We start from the raw sequence: 16,237 nt of genomic DNA, 5'->3' as shown, positions 1-16,237 counted from the left end.
TAGGTTCAGATGTTGACACTAGGCCATCTGCCCTAGGGTATGTAGAATCCTAGCCACAGTGTGTTTGTATTTTGCAACCCCGCTAGATCAGTAGACTGTGCCTGTTAATAGTAGGTCACACAAGATATCTCACATATGTTCATTTCATTCTGCCTCTGTCTAGCAAGGACCCATAACAAATCCCAGGGCTAAACATACGATCACCCATCCACCTGTGAAGATGTCACCATAGGTGGTCAGTGTGGGTCTGTGCATATGTGTGACTGTGATCACATTCTCGAGTGAGTGTAGCCTCTGTGATGGTAATATGCCCCTCCAGCATGTCCTATTAACATCATTGCTGATGTACCTGTCCCTGGAGCATGTAGCTGTAAGGGACTTTGATATCCTCATGTGGAGCCTGCCCATCAATGCTGTGATGGACATGGCTTCAAACAAAAGGCACAGACTGCATCCAAGTAGGCAGTAAGCAATTGAGGAGAGCTGGGGTCACCATAGCCAAACTGTGAATACCATCTGTGTGAGTCCCTAGATCCACTTGGTGATGTAAATCTGTGTACATTCCAGTTGCTGCAGGTGTTGGGTAAGGTACATCAGAAATGGGGCATTGTATCTAAGCATGTGCCTGATGACTATAGGGTCACAATGACCCCACCTGATCTGGATGTAAAACCATATGGGCTAAGGTTGGCTAAATAGAAAGTGTGTCCAACAACATTGGCAACGTGAATGTCAAAGGCTAGAGCACTAAGTATTCATGTCCTCAAATTGAAAATCACACACACTGTATGTGATGTATCATCACCTATGTGGTAATGTGTGTGCACGATGTTACTACCAAAGGTGATGACTATGCATCGAAAGGAAGGTAGCTGTAGGCCATGGCTCTGGCACCAGTCATCCATCTCTGTGAGACCCTGTCTGAGGATGCATGTGCCAGCTGTGGAGTCGATTATGGCACACAGTTTGCAGTCATCTGCAAACATGGTCATTCATATTCCTCCTGTGTTAGCCAGTATGTATCAGACATATATACAGAATAAGAGTGGTCACAGGACTGAGCCCTGTGGGATGCCATGTGTAACTGGTATATAGTCAGACATGGCACCTGCAATACTGACCATGTGTGTGCTATCCATGATCCAGTTAGCAATCCATCTTGTGACATTTTTGTAGATATTGAATCCGGTGATCTAATGTGTAAAGGCCAAGTAGGGTATTGTGTAGAAGTGGTGTGCGAGCTCCAGGTAGGCTGTGTGGACAACCCTGTGTACATCTATGGACCTGTTAACTGTTTAAAGACATCAAACATCTGCAAGAGGCAAGATATGCCCACAACAAAACCAAATTGTGTAGGATCCAGTGTCTGTAGGTTCACAATGTGTATGTGTATGTGTTCCATGATGATACACTCCATAGCATAGCAGACCAGGATAGTTAGGCATATATTGGGATAATGTCCAGGGTCCCTTGTGGCACCAGCACTGTGGAGCAGGTACACAGTAGCTGTACGCCATTCCATGGGTACACATCCTGTAGTAACTGTGATATTGAACAGTGACATAATGTGAGTGTGAAGTTCGTCATGAATCCTGTCTATGCCACAGTCTGGGACACCATCTGGTCCCACTGATGCTGTGTTGTCTGCTATGGAGAGGGCAGCACACACATGTTCATCCTTGATGTCAGGGAGGCTACACCTTGTTGTAATGGACATGTGCAGTGCAGGGGGGATGGTGGGGAAACATTCCCACTGAACCTTTTGTCCAGGATGTTTGCAATGTTAGTGGGTTCACTGTATCATTTGTAATTATGCAGTAACTCGCAGCATATCTGTGAGTTCCCACCCAGGTCACTGACATAACTAAATAAGGCCTTGTGACTGTCCATAGTGTCTGTTGCAAGTGTCCATTAGAAGTGGGCCTTAGATGAATCAACAAGTGATCGTAGCTATACCATAGTACTGGTCAGAGATGCCTTCCAGATTGTGATTGTGCTTTATAATGTAGTAGCCTCCTCCTGTCCCTGTATAGCTCAGTAATTGCCATGGTCCAGTAGACAGGTCCCCTGCCTTTGGAGGAGTGAGTCTTGTAGTTATCTGGGATAGCATGATCCATGCATTCCAGTAGTTGTCCATAGAATGTGCTTGTAAAGTATGAAGTGGTCTGAGCCATAATTAACACTGTCCCAGGCTCATTGAGGGATACCACCTCAGTTTGTACAAGTGTGACGTTTGCTCATGAGAAGTATGTCACTGAGATCACATAGGATGTGTGTGTGTGTATGGGATATGTATGTCTAGTGAGATGAATATATGTTCCGACCTTAACAATGACAGGTATACCTCTGTTGTGGAACATAGAGTCCCCATGTGGGTGATGACCAGGTCCCACATGTATTAACCCCCTGTGGGTGTTGTGACCATGTCTGACATAGCATTTGAGTGTAACAATCCTAGCAACTGTTGTGCGAGGGTGTCAGTGCTTGAGTAGTATAAACAGTCAATGTTTGTGTATTTGAAGTCACACAATATAATGGTGTTTGGTGAGACCTTCACATTCCCCGGTGTTCCCAGGAATAACGAGTGTTGTGCCCAAGTATGGGAGTGTGGTCTGTAACAGTCTACAAACTGAAATGCAGTGTTGGCCACTCTCAGTTGCACATGTACATTCCCCAATGCTTTGTGCACTGCTACCAACCTGGAGGTGTGTGTATGAATGATGTATATGGATACCCCCCCATTGTTGTTGTCCGGTCCGAGTCTTGTGTCTGAAAACCATGGTATGACATAAAACCTGTTAGTGCTGCTGTGCTTTACTGAGCCTGAACCAGATGTTTGTTACTGCACATATATCAACAGATTCCATACTGATGTGAGTCCTGAGTGCATGCATTCTGAGGGTTAGACATCAGTTGTTGAGCACCATCACTCTCTGTTACCTGTACCCTGTAACATCTATGGCTGTGGTCATGTCTTCTGGCCCTCACTTCAGACAGCCACTATGTGTGTGTCAAGAGCCTAAGGTAGTCTGTGAAAGCCTAGGGGTGACAGGTGCATGGTGTCCATAGAGAATGTACGTGGCATGTTGAGAATGTAATCCCAGGCTGACAGACACCGGATCCCCTGTGAATGACAACAATATGTTAGACAACTGTTAAAAGTAATAATTTCATCTGTATACTGTGACATAGTACTTGGTGAGGGTAGGATGCTACACAAGGTCAGGGTCATACTGGCCTGGGCTACATGATCAGAGAGCTCCTCTATGTCTCATGTCATGTAGTCCAGGGAGGAACGTCTGAGGGTTTACACACCAGAATGGTCAATGCTGGAGCCATATTTGTACTTGCAGTGGACTGACAACAATGCATGTGTCATGTGGCATATCCTGGCACCTGACACATAGCACAAAGTGACCTTCACCTTGTTCAGCCTGGTGAGTGGGATGTCAGTGTGACCGACAATTACAGTCACCTAATACAAGTGTATGAGGTGTGTTGTGTAGGCCTAAGGGCAGTGACTGTGTGGCACAATGACTTTGTGAACTATGTGCTATGTGTGTATGGTTGTGTGTTAGCAGTTGTTTGTGTGTCTGCTTTGGATGCCTCTGCTGTTTAGGCAGAGTATATTTATATGCTCCAAGTATGTAATTGTGTGTCAATGTATATGGTTTGCTCTTGTCATAGGTCCATGTGCGACTGTATTTGTGGTGTGTGTGGTTACCTTCACCACCCAATAGACTGTGCCAGTCATGGCTTGGGAGAGCTCAGCCTCCTGTCTATACAGTTGCACCTCCCACATATATCTGAGTTTGTTGGTAGGAGGACAGCGTTCCCTGTGTACATAAGGCAGTTGTAACAATGCGTCAAAATTCAAATATGCACCAGCTGGACTGGAGAGAAGATGAACCCAACCTTTGGATATGCCAGGATATAATGATGACATACACTGTAGACTGATCACAAAGGATCAGTAGTGTGTCAAGTGTGTAAAAAAGAATAACAGGGTTTAGTGTTCAGGTTTGTTGTTGCTGTGGAAAGATAATCTGCAAAGGAGTACAGACAGAAACATTACACCCCCTTCAGCTATGTCAGAAATATCGATGTACAGTCATATATGTCCTGAGTCAGGGTCAACTGTACCTGACTGACAATGTCAACATCCTGTCAGACAGGCCCATACATACACACCCACCTCCCAGTGATGAAAGGCCCTAACATCATACCAGGAGATATCACATGTAGAATGTGTAAACTGGTCCTCCCAATGCCAAATGAATCCCATCACGTGGATAATATTGTTTCCCCATATGTGTCATAAGTGAACAACAGGACAAACAGACACTGCACCCGAACAGTCTGTTGAGCCTCACACTCTCTACAGGATCTCACACCATTGAATGTGTTACAGCAACATGTGGCACACCCCACAAGTGTTTATGCACAACACATCTTGGGAACTATATTCCTATAAGCCTACGAAGTCCAAAATGCTAGTCCATGGAGTCCATCGTAATTGCAATCAGGAACAGAGATATTGTAAACCAACAAACACACAACCCAAATGTCTGTGGTATGTTAATGAGCACATCATGTTCCTCAAACCGGCTAGATATCTTGCAAGTAGCCACCCAGGGCATACATTACTGACAGGAGCAACACAGGTCCCATATAGACTTTGAATAGCCCTGTACCAACATCACAGACACATGTTGTATCCACAAAACCTACAATCCATGCATGAACATGTATTGTCATATGAAGGAATGGTAATTTGTCCACAGATAGATCACACAAGCTCTGAATTGTGTATTCCTGTTCAAGATGTTCACACCTGCTGACCCACAAGGTTCATTCCTGGGATTGCATAACACAAAGTGCACACACATTACCATGTGCATTCAAATGATGTCAGCAACCTACAAATATAGCATGTGAATAAAAACCATGTAGCAAAGCATATAGCGTGTCATGTTAATGCTTATCTCACTAATACCATAACGTAGTTAGGTAGGTGTTTGAATCCTGCAATTGCTGCGTGTGTGCATGTATGATTGTGTGTGTGTGACATTGGCTTAGAGGGGAGTGGGCTTTTTGTAGACTGTGGAAACACATTATGAGTGGTGAATACCTCTTTGCCAAGTGTGACGATGTCAGCATCCTACAAATAGAGCTTTGGAAACCAATGCTCCCAGTAAAGCAAATAGTATGTCGTGTTAATGCGTATCTCACCAGTGTCATAACATAGTTAGGTAGGGGTTTGAATCCTGCAATTGCTGAGTCTGTGTGCAAGATTGCTATTGAGAGGAGTGGCCATTTTGGAGACTGTGGAAACACATTATGCCAAGTGTGATGATGTCAGCATCCTAGGGATAGAGCTTTGGAAACAAATGCTCCCAGTAAAGCAAATAGTGGGTTGTGTTAATACATATCTCACTAGTGTCATAACCTAGTTAGGTAAGGATTTGAATCCTGCAATTGCTGAATATGAATATGTGTGTGTGAGATTGCCTTTGAAAGGAGTGGCCTTTTTGTAGACTGTGGAAACACATGATGAGTGGTGAATACTTCTTTGCCAAGTGTGATGATGTCAACATTCTACAAATAGAGCTTTGGAAATGACTGCACCCAGTAAAGCAAATAGCGTGTTGTGTTAATGCATATCTCACCAGTATCATAACATAGTTAGGAAGGGGTTTGAATCCTTCAACTGCTGAGTATGAATGTGTATGTGTGCGATTGCCTTTGAGAAGAGTGGCCTTTTTGTAGACTGTGGAAACACATTATGAGTGGTGAATACCCCTTTGCCAAGTGTGATGATGTCAGCATCCTACAAATAGAGCTTTGGAAATGCATGTTCCCAGGAAAGCAAATAGCGCATTGTGTTTATGCGTATCTTACTAGTGTCATAACATAGTTAGATAGGGGTTAGAGTCCTGCAAACGCCAAGTGTGTGGGGGGTGTGAATTCCTTTGAGAGGAGTAGCCTTTTTGGAGACTGGGAAACATATTTTAAAAGAGGTACATCCCTCTTCGGAAAGTCCGATCATGACAGCATCCTAGAAATATTCAAGGAGAACAGAAACCACACAGTAATGCACATAACAAGCCATATTAATACGTATCTCTCTAGTATCATAACATAGTTAGGTAGCGGTTTTAGTCCTGCAAATGCTGTGTGTGCCACAGGTGGTCAATGCAGTGTGTGTTTTGCTTTTACTATGGTATGACATATGTTTCAAACAGTATGTGCATTGCACACATCGGGTATCTGCATGCCAAATGAATTTGTGTACATGTGACCTCAATCAGTTCATAGGTGTGAAGCCTGCATACTACATGAATACATTTGTAACCTTCTACAGATTGTGCCGCTGCTTCTCAGATCATAGGTCACATATGTATGTATGCATCATGACTGGCCAATGTAGTGATCCATGGCCAAGGACATCCCTGCCACACACACACATGATACGTACTATGGAGTGTTGTGAGTGAGGGTAATTGCCGTGGTATATGTCAGACATGTTCATACACAACAACGACTGGCAATAATGGACAGTCATTATAGGTGTTGACCAGCCCTGTGGATATGCATGCAGGCCCCCAATGTGTTATGTGAAACACCGAGGGACCCCACAATACCTTTGGATATGTAGATACCAAGGGACAGATGACATAACACGTGTCTGTCTGTACACATTGGTAGCCAACATACATGTTCAGGGCTACCACCTATGTGGTACTGTCGGGATAGTATGTATAGTAAATGTGGATGACTATGCCATAGACGGCGTACTGCTATACAGCATGTATTGGACAACAGGTATCTGTCTGTATAATACCCTTGTGTAGGATATGCATCCCATCTAATTTGTTAGCACACATGCACACATGCACACATGAACACATGAACACATGAACACAGGCACACATGCACACATGTACACATGAACACATGAGCACATGAGCACATGAACACATGCACACATGAACACATGAGCACATGAACACATGCACACATCCACACATGCACACATGAACACATGAGCACATGAACACATGCACACATGAGCACATGAACACATGAACACATGAACACATGCACACATGCACACATGCACACATGAGCACATGAACACATGAGCACATGAACACATGAACACATGAACACATGAACACATGCACTCATGCACACATGCACATATGCACACATGAGCACATGAGCACATGAACACATGTACATATGCACACATGCACACATGCACACATGAGCACATGAACACATGAACACATGCACACATGCACAGAAATACAGTGCTCACCACAGCACATACACACACACACACACACACACACACACACACACACACACACACACACACACACACACACACACAGACACACACACACACCAGCAATCCAGCACATACACAATAGTGTTTGATGGTGGGTGACAGTATCACAAGGCAAACAGTCACCACACAAGTGTCAGCAGACAGACCATGTGTTGCTCAACACCATGCAGTGCAAGTGTAGACAGCCCTATCTAATGACATTATACATGGCTTTGATGCATGTGTGTAGTTGTTCAGTGATTGGCTACACCCTTCTGTTTCCTCAGAGGGGAGCGACGCGCATACCAGCATAAAGACACTCTGAGCGGCTAACAAGCGTGCACACATGCTTAGACAGACTAGAATCTGCTTATTTGGGTTAAAACGCGTGCACACCAGCGCAAACAAGTTTACAGGTGTTTAAACAGGCTCCTACATGCTTACTCTGCCTTAAATGCACGCACTCACACTTACACACGCACACTCTATCTTACTTGTGCCTACCAGCATGCACACGCATGCATGCACGCCCAGCAAGAAATTTTGGTGTTATCCATAGTGTACACCTTCCATTTCTTGGCTTTCCCATGCCTACTTGTTGACACTCCTCTTTCCATGATGTGTGACTGACATCTTTCACATGCCACTGTGCTCCAATGAGCTTCATTTCTTTCATACATTCCCCCCTGTGATGTCACCTATCTCCTACTCTGTTACTCCCCCTTATCCTACTCCTACACTGCATGGAATGTGCTCATTTGCTATGTGACAGTACGATTCACTATCCTACCACTCATTTACATAGGATTGCCTACTAATGCTTAGTTACATGTCTTACACTCAGCTTCCCCCTTAGCAACCCCTACTCGGTGGCCATGTTGTTTTCAGCCTGCTATTCCCTTACATTGTAAATTCATGTTTTGCATAAAACCCGGTTTAAAAATTTTATTTTTCTGTTTTTTTTATAGTGCAGCCCGTTTGCGCGGCGCTGCATTTAAACATCACCAAAAAAAAAAAGCATTTTTATTTTATTTTTGCATCGGGGTACATTGCCAGTGGCCACATATTTGGCCATTGGCATGCTGCCTGGAACATATGCAACCTTTATTTGGAGCTGACAAGGCTTCATTGTGTTATTTGCAGAATGGTACTCAGTTGTCAACTGAGTACATTTCTGCAGATAACACGGCTCTTACAGGGGCAGGTTTCTGCTTCCTGGATCGTGAAATTACCTCATTTGCATGCCTTTGCTGCAAGTGAGGTAATTAGCATATCCACGCCCTGTCCATGTAAGAGCCATTTTAGGTGTTCTCTTACATGCAAATACAGGCTGTTCCTGGACAGCGATGGCTGCATGGAGTCTTACACTACTCTTAGACTCCGTGCAAGCTATCGTGAATCCTGCCCTAAATGTATGCGATATTAAAAAAGTGTTGTGACAAGCTGTGCATATTATGGAACAGATTACATGACAGAAAAGTATTTTAAGTGAAACATTGCAAGTATAACCTCCCACTGTATGAGTCACAATAAAAATTTTATACTATTGAAAAATGGCTTGTATTTACTTAAGTAATGTTTAAGTCAAGATAAAAAATTTGCATAAAAAATATGTTATTATCCATGGATGTCTGGCAGTTTAGGAGATGTATAGATGATGCATGGTGCCACTACAGGAAATGATTTAGAGGCTTATGAATGAATCTGCAGTCATAACCATGGTATTATGAGTTCAAAACATGGATGCCAAGAAATTCACCTTGACATTGAAGCTCAAGAGATGAATCTTTGCATCCATTTTGAGAACACATAATGTAATAAACTAGGTATAAATCCCTATGTCACAAGATGGGTTACCAACTGGCTCATGGACAGAACCCAGACTGTGAAAGTAGCAGACTCCAAATCCGACTTCAGACCAGTGACAAGTGGAGTACCACAGGGTTCAGTCCTGGGTCCTCCCTGTTTGTATCTACTTCTCTGAAGTACAGGCTAACACAGAAGGTCTTTGACTAACAAAGTTTGCAGATGACTGCAAACTAGGAGCCATAATCAAAACTCCTAATGATGTGGACATACTACAAAAGGGCCTCACTGAGACAGATGCCTGGTGTCAAAGCCACGGCGTGAAGCTCAATGCCAAAAAGTGTATTGTCATCCTCTTTGGTAAAAACTCTTTACCCATGAACTACCACATAAGTGGTAGTCTACTTAATGCCGAAAGTGTGATAACAGACCATGGGACACAGGTGGACAGTAATCTCTCCTTTGATAATCACATCGCCACAGTGGTCAGGAAATCCTTCTACGTGGCTCACCTCATCACAAAAGGTTTCTCATCCAGAAAAAAGAGGTCATTGTTTCTCTCTACTCATCACTCATGAGACCCATTACAGAGTACAACGCCCCTTTTGGTGTGTACCTCACAAGACATCTACAACAACTGGAAAGGCCACAGAAACACCTCACAAAGAGGATTACTGGCCTCAAACAGATGCCCTACGCAGACCGTCTCAAAAAACTCCAGCTTTACTCCGTCGCATATCGCCTACTCAGTGGCAATCTTTGCCTAACATACAAAGCTATGTCAAACCCAGAGCTGTTGGACATGCTTCACTTAAAGAAATCCCAATCTCTCAGAGCTACATGCTCTAGGGACCTAAACGTTGTCACCACAATAAACAGAACATGCTGGAGGGATAGATTCCTGTCCCAGAGACTTCCCATACTCTGGAACAGACTACCTATCTATGTCAAACAGAGCTCCTCATTAGCACTCTTCACGAAAACTCTTGATGCTTAGATGGGAAATAGGAAATTCACCCCAGGGATCACTTCTGTGGCTCTGCTCAACAGGGGCACAAGAAAATAATTTTCTATATCTTCCCTCTCTCTATATATAGCTAGATAGATATATAGATAGATAGATAGATAGATAGATAGATAGATAGATAGATAGATAGATAGATAGATAGATAGATAGATAAATATAGATATAGATATAGATATAGATATAGATATAGATATAGATATAGATATAGATATAGTGAGAGTGACAAAGAAAAAGAATGTATATAATTCCTTTCAGAACTCCTGAGTAGGGAAATTCATGTGAGTGCAAAGTGTTTTGCCAGCTTTCAAAACTGTAACATAACATTTCTTATGTTAGGAAAAGGGAGACAGGGTCAGATTGCTGGCGCAGACAGCAAGTAGAAATAAAGCTGTTTTTAATTCTGCCTCTGTCATTTGCTGGTCAAGTACTGGCAAGTTTTACTGCCTTGAGTGATATCCAATCTTAGCTTAAGCAGGGATGCTTAACAATTGTTAAGATTAGTTCTCACTCTTCATAAGTTTTTAACTAGTTCACTTTTTTCTCGATATCAGAATGCAATCATTACTCACCTTGTACTACAAAATGATTAACCCACAAACATGTATAAAAGTGATTATGTTGACGATATGCTTATATCATGCACAAAATCCACAAAGAAGCACTTTCTTAGAAACACAGTGGTTGTGAACAATAGTGATGCTCAGTGAAAGGCTGAGCTCATTGATATGACATGCTTTTCAAAACACAGTGTAATGGTTTTCAGCTTATTTTAAGAGTTATTGATGTTCTATCCAAATATACATGGGATAAAATTAATACCAAATGCCTGACATTTTCAAAATTGTCATATATAAGCAGAAGGTGTTCTAAGAAGTAGGTATGGATATTTTCAGAAGGATGGATGTGATAGCATAAGCACAGCACATTTATGCAGCTTCCATGTAGACAGGCTTGTGGATCAAATGAATCTGGAAATCTAGATCCTACCCAAAAGGTCTGCACCAAAGAGTAGCTGCCCATCGTCTGCTTCTACTTCATGTTCTCATACAGTTCTCACATGTTTTAGCCGTACTTCAGACAGCTTATTTATTTATTTTTCTTAATTAAGTGATATAAATGATCAGAGCGTGTGTTAAGAATAGGATCTTCAAAGCAGCATTTGGGACACATTATAAAAGTACCCTAAAATACAAATGCAATGAGGACACATCGTTGCAGCATAGCCATTAAAATACGTGTTGGTATGCACTTCCTCACTATTTAAAACTTATTACATGACAATATTTTCATGTTTACTACCGTACAATGATGACTTGAAATGGTGTTGGTCACAACGTAAATTTACAGTTTTAAACTAGACCATGGTCATACAGCCTGACATCATGACGCATTGGAATGTCTAAGTTACCTCACACTCCTTCTAATCATTTTGGAATATTTGCATAACACCTTCTGAAAGCTATCACAGATCTGTTTTCATGTTTCTATATGTAATTTAGAATATGAATAAGAATAATAAGAATAATGCAATTTTTAATCAAACATTCACTATTTATTTGCCTACTTCTTTCAGCTGCTCCTGTTAGGGGTCACCACAGTGGATCGTCTGCCATTTCTTCCTGTCCTCTGCATCTTGCTCTGTCACACCAACCACCTGCATGTCCTCTCTCACCACATCCATAAACCTTATCTTAGGCCTTCCTCTTTTCCTCTTACCTGGCAGCTCCATCTTTAGCATCCTTCTCCCAATATACCCAGCATACCTCCTCAGCATATGCCCAAATCAATGCAATCTCACCTCTCTGGCTTTGTCTCCAAATTGTCCAACCTGAGCTGACCCTCTAAGGGGAGAATTTTTTATCTAAGTCATACTAAAAATATGTGCCAGTAGCTTTCTGAGAGCATCTAATTTCAAATGTTGGGGTGTAAACTCCATGTTGTAACCTTTGTATTTTCAAGGAGTTTTTGTATCTGTTTTTTTTTAAGATTTTGAAATAGAATTGGGGAAGTCAACAATCTTGTAAAATGGATCAAATGGTTGGGAAGATGATAAGTTAGAAAAGGTCAGGTTGGTAGGCAGCAGGTGACGATATTCAGACTTAGATGACAAAGCATGTCATTCCTAAGAACTCTACAACTACCTGCTTTTCAGAAAACCTTGAGAAACACACAGAAGTACCATTTTTTACCTTCCAAAATTGTTTTGATTGTCCAAAATAAGTGGTTTGTACTTGTCCGACATATTCAGTTTAGGCACAATTGATTTTAACCCTAGTTTCCTTTCTTAAATGCTCATACATGTTGAATTAATGTATATAGATTAGTTCCTTTTTCCATTCCGCCCAGGTGCCCAGGTTACATCATTGGTTTCTACTGGTTCTTTGATATAAGGGATAAGCCCTCCTACTCCACCTTGCTAATTCATACTAAACCTCACACTGCTCCTGCCCCAACCCCAGCTCTACTCATTAACTTAGAAAAATCCATTTTATTAGATTATCACTACACAAGATGTCTTAAAAATGCACCATACTATTTTAACTTATTGAATGTCTAAATGTGTTAATAACTTATATCCTAAATAACAGCATAAGAGGTGCAGTGTTTGAATCCATATTAGGGATCATTTACTTTTCGGGTTGGTGGTTGGCACAGGTTGGGGGATGGAATAATAGTTAAGGTGTTTATCTCACAGACATAATGTACAGTGATTCTCACCATTGGAAGGGAACCTTTTTACACTTAAAATGGCCCATAAGGGTGGCTAGCCTAATACTTACCTATGAACCTTTGCAAAAACACACACACATGCATGCACAAATGATAGTAAATCTAGCCCCTTACTTAGTCTTAACTCTAACCAGCAAACACACCTAAAATCTATCCCCTTCCCTAGCACTTACCCTAACCATAACCTGCAAACACTTACACACACACACTTCTACCCTAATGCTAATGCACTTACCAGTGTGGGAAAAAAATGAGTAGCTGACAAAAAGAGCTCCCTAACATAAATTGATACTGCAGTTCAGTTTATCAGTGAAATTAACTGCCATCAGACTGAACTGCAACTATATACACGTGTGTGTGTGTGTGTGTGTGTGTGTGTGTGTGTGTGTGTGTGTGTGTGTGTGTGTGTGTGTGCGTGTGTGTGTGTGTGTGTGTGTGTGTGTGTGTGTGTGTGTGTGTGTGTGTGTGTGTGTGTGTGTGTGTGTGTGTGCGTGTGTGCGTGTGTGCGTGTGTGTGTGTGTGTGTGTGTGTGTGTGCGTGTGTGCGTGTGTGCGTGTGTGCGTGTGTTTGGTGTGTGTGTGTGTGTGTGTGTGTGTGTGTGTGTGTGTGTGTGTGTGTGTATGAATATATAATATAATGTAATGTAATACAATATAATATATTACCTTCCAAAATTGTTTTGATTGTCTAAGATAAGTGGTTTGTACTTGTCCGACATATTCAGTTTTGGCACAATTGATTTTAACCCTAGTAATGTAATATAATATAATGCAATGTATGGGTTCCATGTGTTTGGCTGACCATTGCTTTGGTCAACAGTTGGAAGTGCAGGATTGTTTGCTTGAACTTCTGGTTTATCAAACGGGCATTTCTTCTAATGTTAGCTGGCTGAAAAAGGCAAAAGGGATGCATGGTACATGCATGCACAAGTGCTTGCGTGCATGGGTTAGGTAAGGGAATAGATTAAGTGTGTGCATGATTGTGAGTGTTTAGGGTTAGGGTCTAGGTTAGGATAAGGGATTAATTTAGTGTGTGTGCATTTCAGTGTGTGCTTCAGTGTGTGTGTGTGTGTGTGTGTGTGTGTGTGTGTGTGTGTGTAGATATGATGAGTGTGCAAGCTGTTTTGTGTAATAGTAGTGTAATGGAAAGGGCTTCTTTAAGTTTAGATGCATGTAAGGGTTAGTAGCAGGGTTAGGGTTAAGGTTAGCAGGCATTACTAAGTGGGGGAAAGGAATTACTAAGTTTGGGCAAGGGGCATGGGTGTGCACCCCCCTGCAAAAAAGTACCTGATTGTTGAGCTATTTAGAAAAATATGAAAACTATGACAATATAAATAAATGGTATATAACCAACAATTAAAACCTCTTGAGCATCATTAGACAGATGTCAAATATCAGTACAACTGTTTTGTCCATCATACAAACATTAAGATGAAGTCTTTCAATATCTTGTATGTAGCATGGTTTTAAAATCATTAATGCAAATATGAACAGGCCATACTATAGGCCTAGAGGCTTCAGTAGGATATAACTCCAAAAACACCTGGTGGCATGACTAGACTGTAAAGAGACTTACATATCAGGACAGCTCTGAGTAGAATGCTAACATTTGTAGAGTATTCTAACAGTGTTTTGTGACAATCAGTGATTCAGAGGGCAGAAAGGCCATCCACTCTAAGACATCTGATAAAGCACACAAAAAGGCCTGAAGTTTAACTTATAACGCAAACCTGCCTGTAAGCTGTTTTCAATGATAGTCACTGTTCCTTTTTCAAAGAAGTGGATGTGTCATGCCTACTTTTCTAAGGTCGAGTTAGAACAGAGCACCAGCTTCTGCTGATGGTGTCATCTCACACCTGGGGTAGTGGGCATACCATAAATTAGACAATGCTACCCAGCCATCTCACAAGAATTGGGTAGAGGTGAATATGGAATGCCAAACACCGTAAAAGGTTATTGCAATATTCAAACAAATGGAATGTCAAAATGGGTTTACAGGACAGTAAGAACTGTGGGGGCAGGACACAAAAATTATAAAACAGTCCAATAAAGGGTGAAATATGGAATGTGAAAATGGTAATGTAAAATGGTAGAATGTTTGAGGTGGAATATCTGGCATGCTATATCCAAGGTGAGTCTTCTACACAAGAAAGATTAGAGGTGAGATTTCCAGACTGAAAGATATTATGAGATAAAACTGTTATTGTGGGACTTCCATTAAAAATTGCATTAATTCCAGACATCTTTTTTTTTTTTGCTGTTTGTAAAAATTTTTGCTTACACTGCTGTCATGAAGTAAGGGGGTGACAAAGAAAGGAGGTATAAAAACAGAGATATAGAGCAATAGGTTTCTAAAGAAGAGAGAAAACTAGCGATGACAGAAGACATCTGGAAGTTAGGAAAGAGTTTCCATAGATGAGATTTGATGACATTGGTATAGATACTGAAAGGAAATAACACTGTGAAAGAAGGAATGCATATATAGCTATATATATATATATATATAATATATATATATATATATATATATATATATATATATATATGTATATATATATATATATAAAATATATATATATATATATATATATATATATATATATATATATATATATATATATATTTATTTGTTAATTCTAGAAGATACTAATATAGAGAGACTGGACATAACTTATTTTAGTTTAATTCTCTTGGGCTACTTAACATTCTTGTCTTTTTACCCCTCAGAAATATATGTATTCAGAGTATTTAGCTTAAATCATATAATGAAGAGCCTTACTCCTGTAATTATACTCACTGGAATTGCCTCTCTCTTGTTAATAATTTAATCAAGACTGCATGCATTATTTATTTTATAGTTTCATTATACCTCTGTAACAATGAGTACAAATGCCCTGTCTTCTGCTGCTGGTAACTCATGTTGTATGCTACTGTTACTCCAGTCACCCTTGCAGCTTTATTTACTCTTTTGCCTCAGATCATCAATATGACTACAGCAAGTTTCTGATGCATTTTTTGAAACCCACTAATACAGTTCACACTCCTTTTTATGTGTATACTTTTTTGACTGGGTAGACCCTATGTTTGATTAAATAGCTTGTGCATAAAAATGCACCATGTGGTTCATCTATGAGGAATCCACATACCATATTAAACTCTGTTAAAGATACAGGTCAGTATCGACTAGCACTAGAGCATCCATGTCATGTTAATGACAATAGGACTAGGACTGCCTGCCTACTTAATGATAACAGTGAATGTTTCAGACCACCACCACAAACTCCATACAGATAGTAAAATGCATTACATGATAAACCAGCAAAGTTTTGTTTTAACTAG

This window comes from Protopterus annectens, chromosome 5.part0 (genome assembly GCF_019279795.1).
Source record: "Protopterus annectens isolate FY-2018-M chromosome 5.part0, PAN1.0, whole genome shotgun sequence".
Taxonomy (NCBI): domain Eukaryota; kingdom Metazoa; phylum Chordata; order Ceratodontiformes; family Protopteridae; genus Protopterus; species Protopterus annectens.
The sequence above is the reverse complement of the archived record's forward strand: the minus strand, read 5'-3'. Positions refer to the sequence as shown.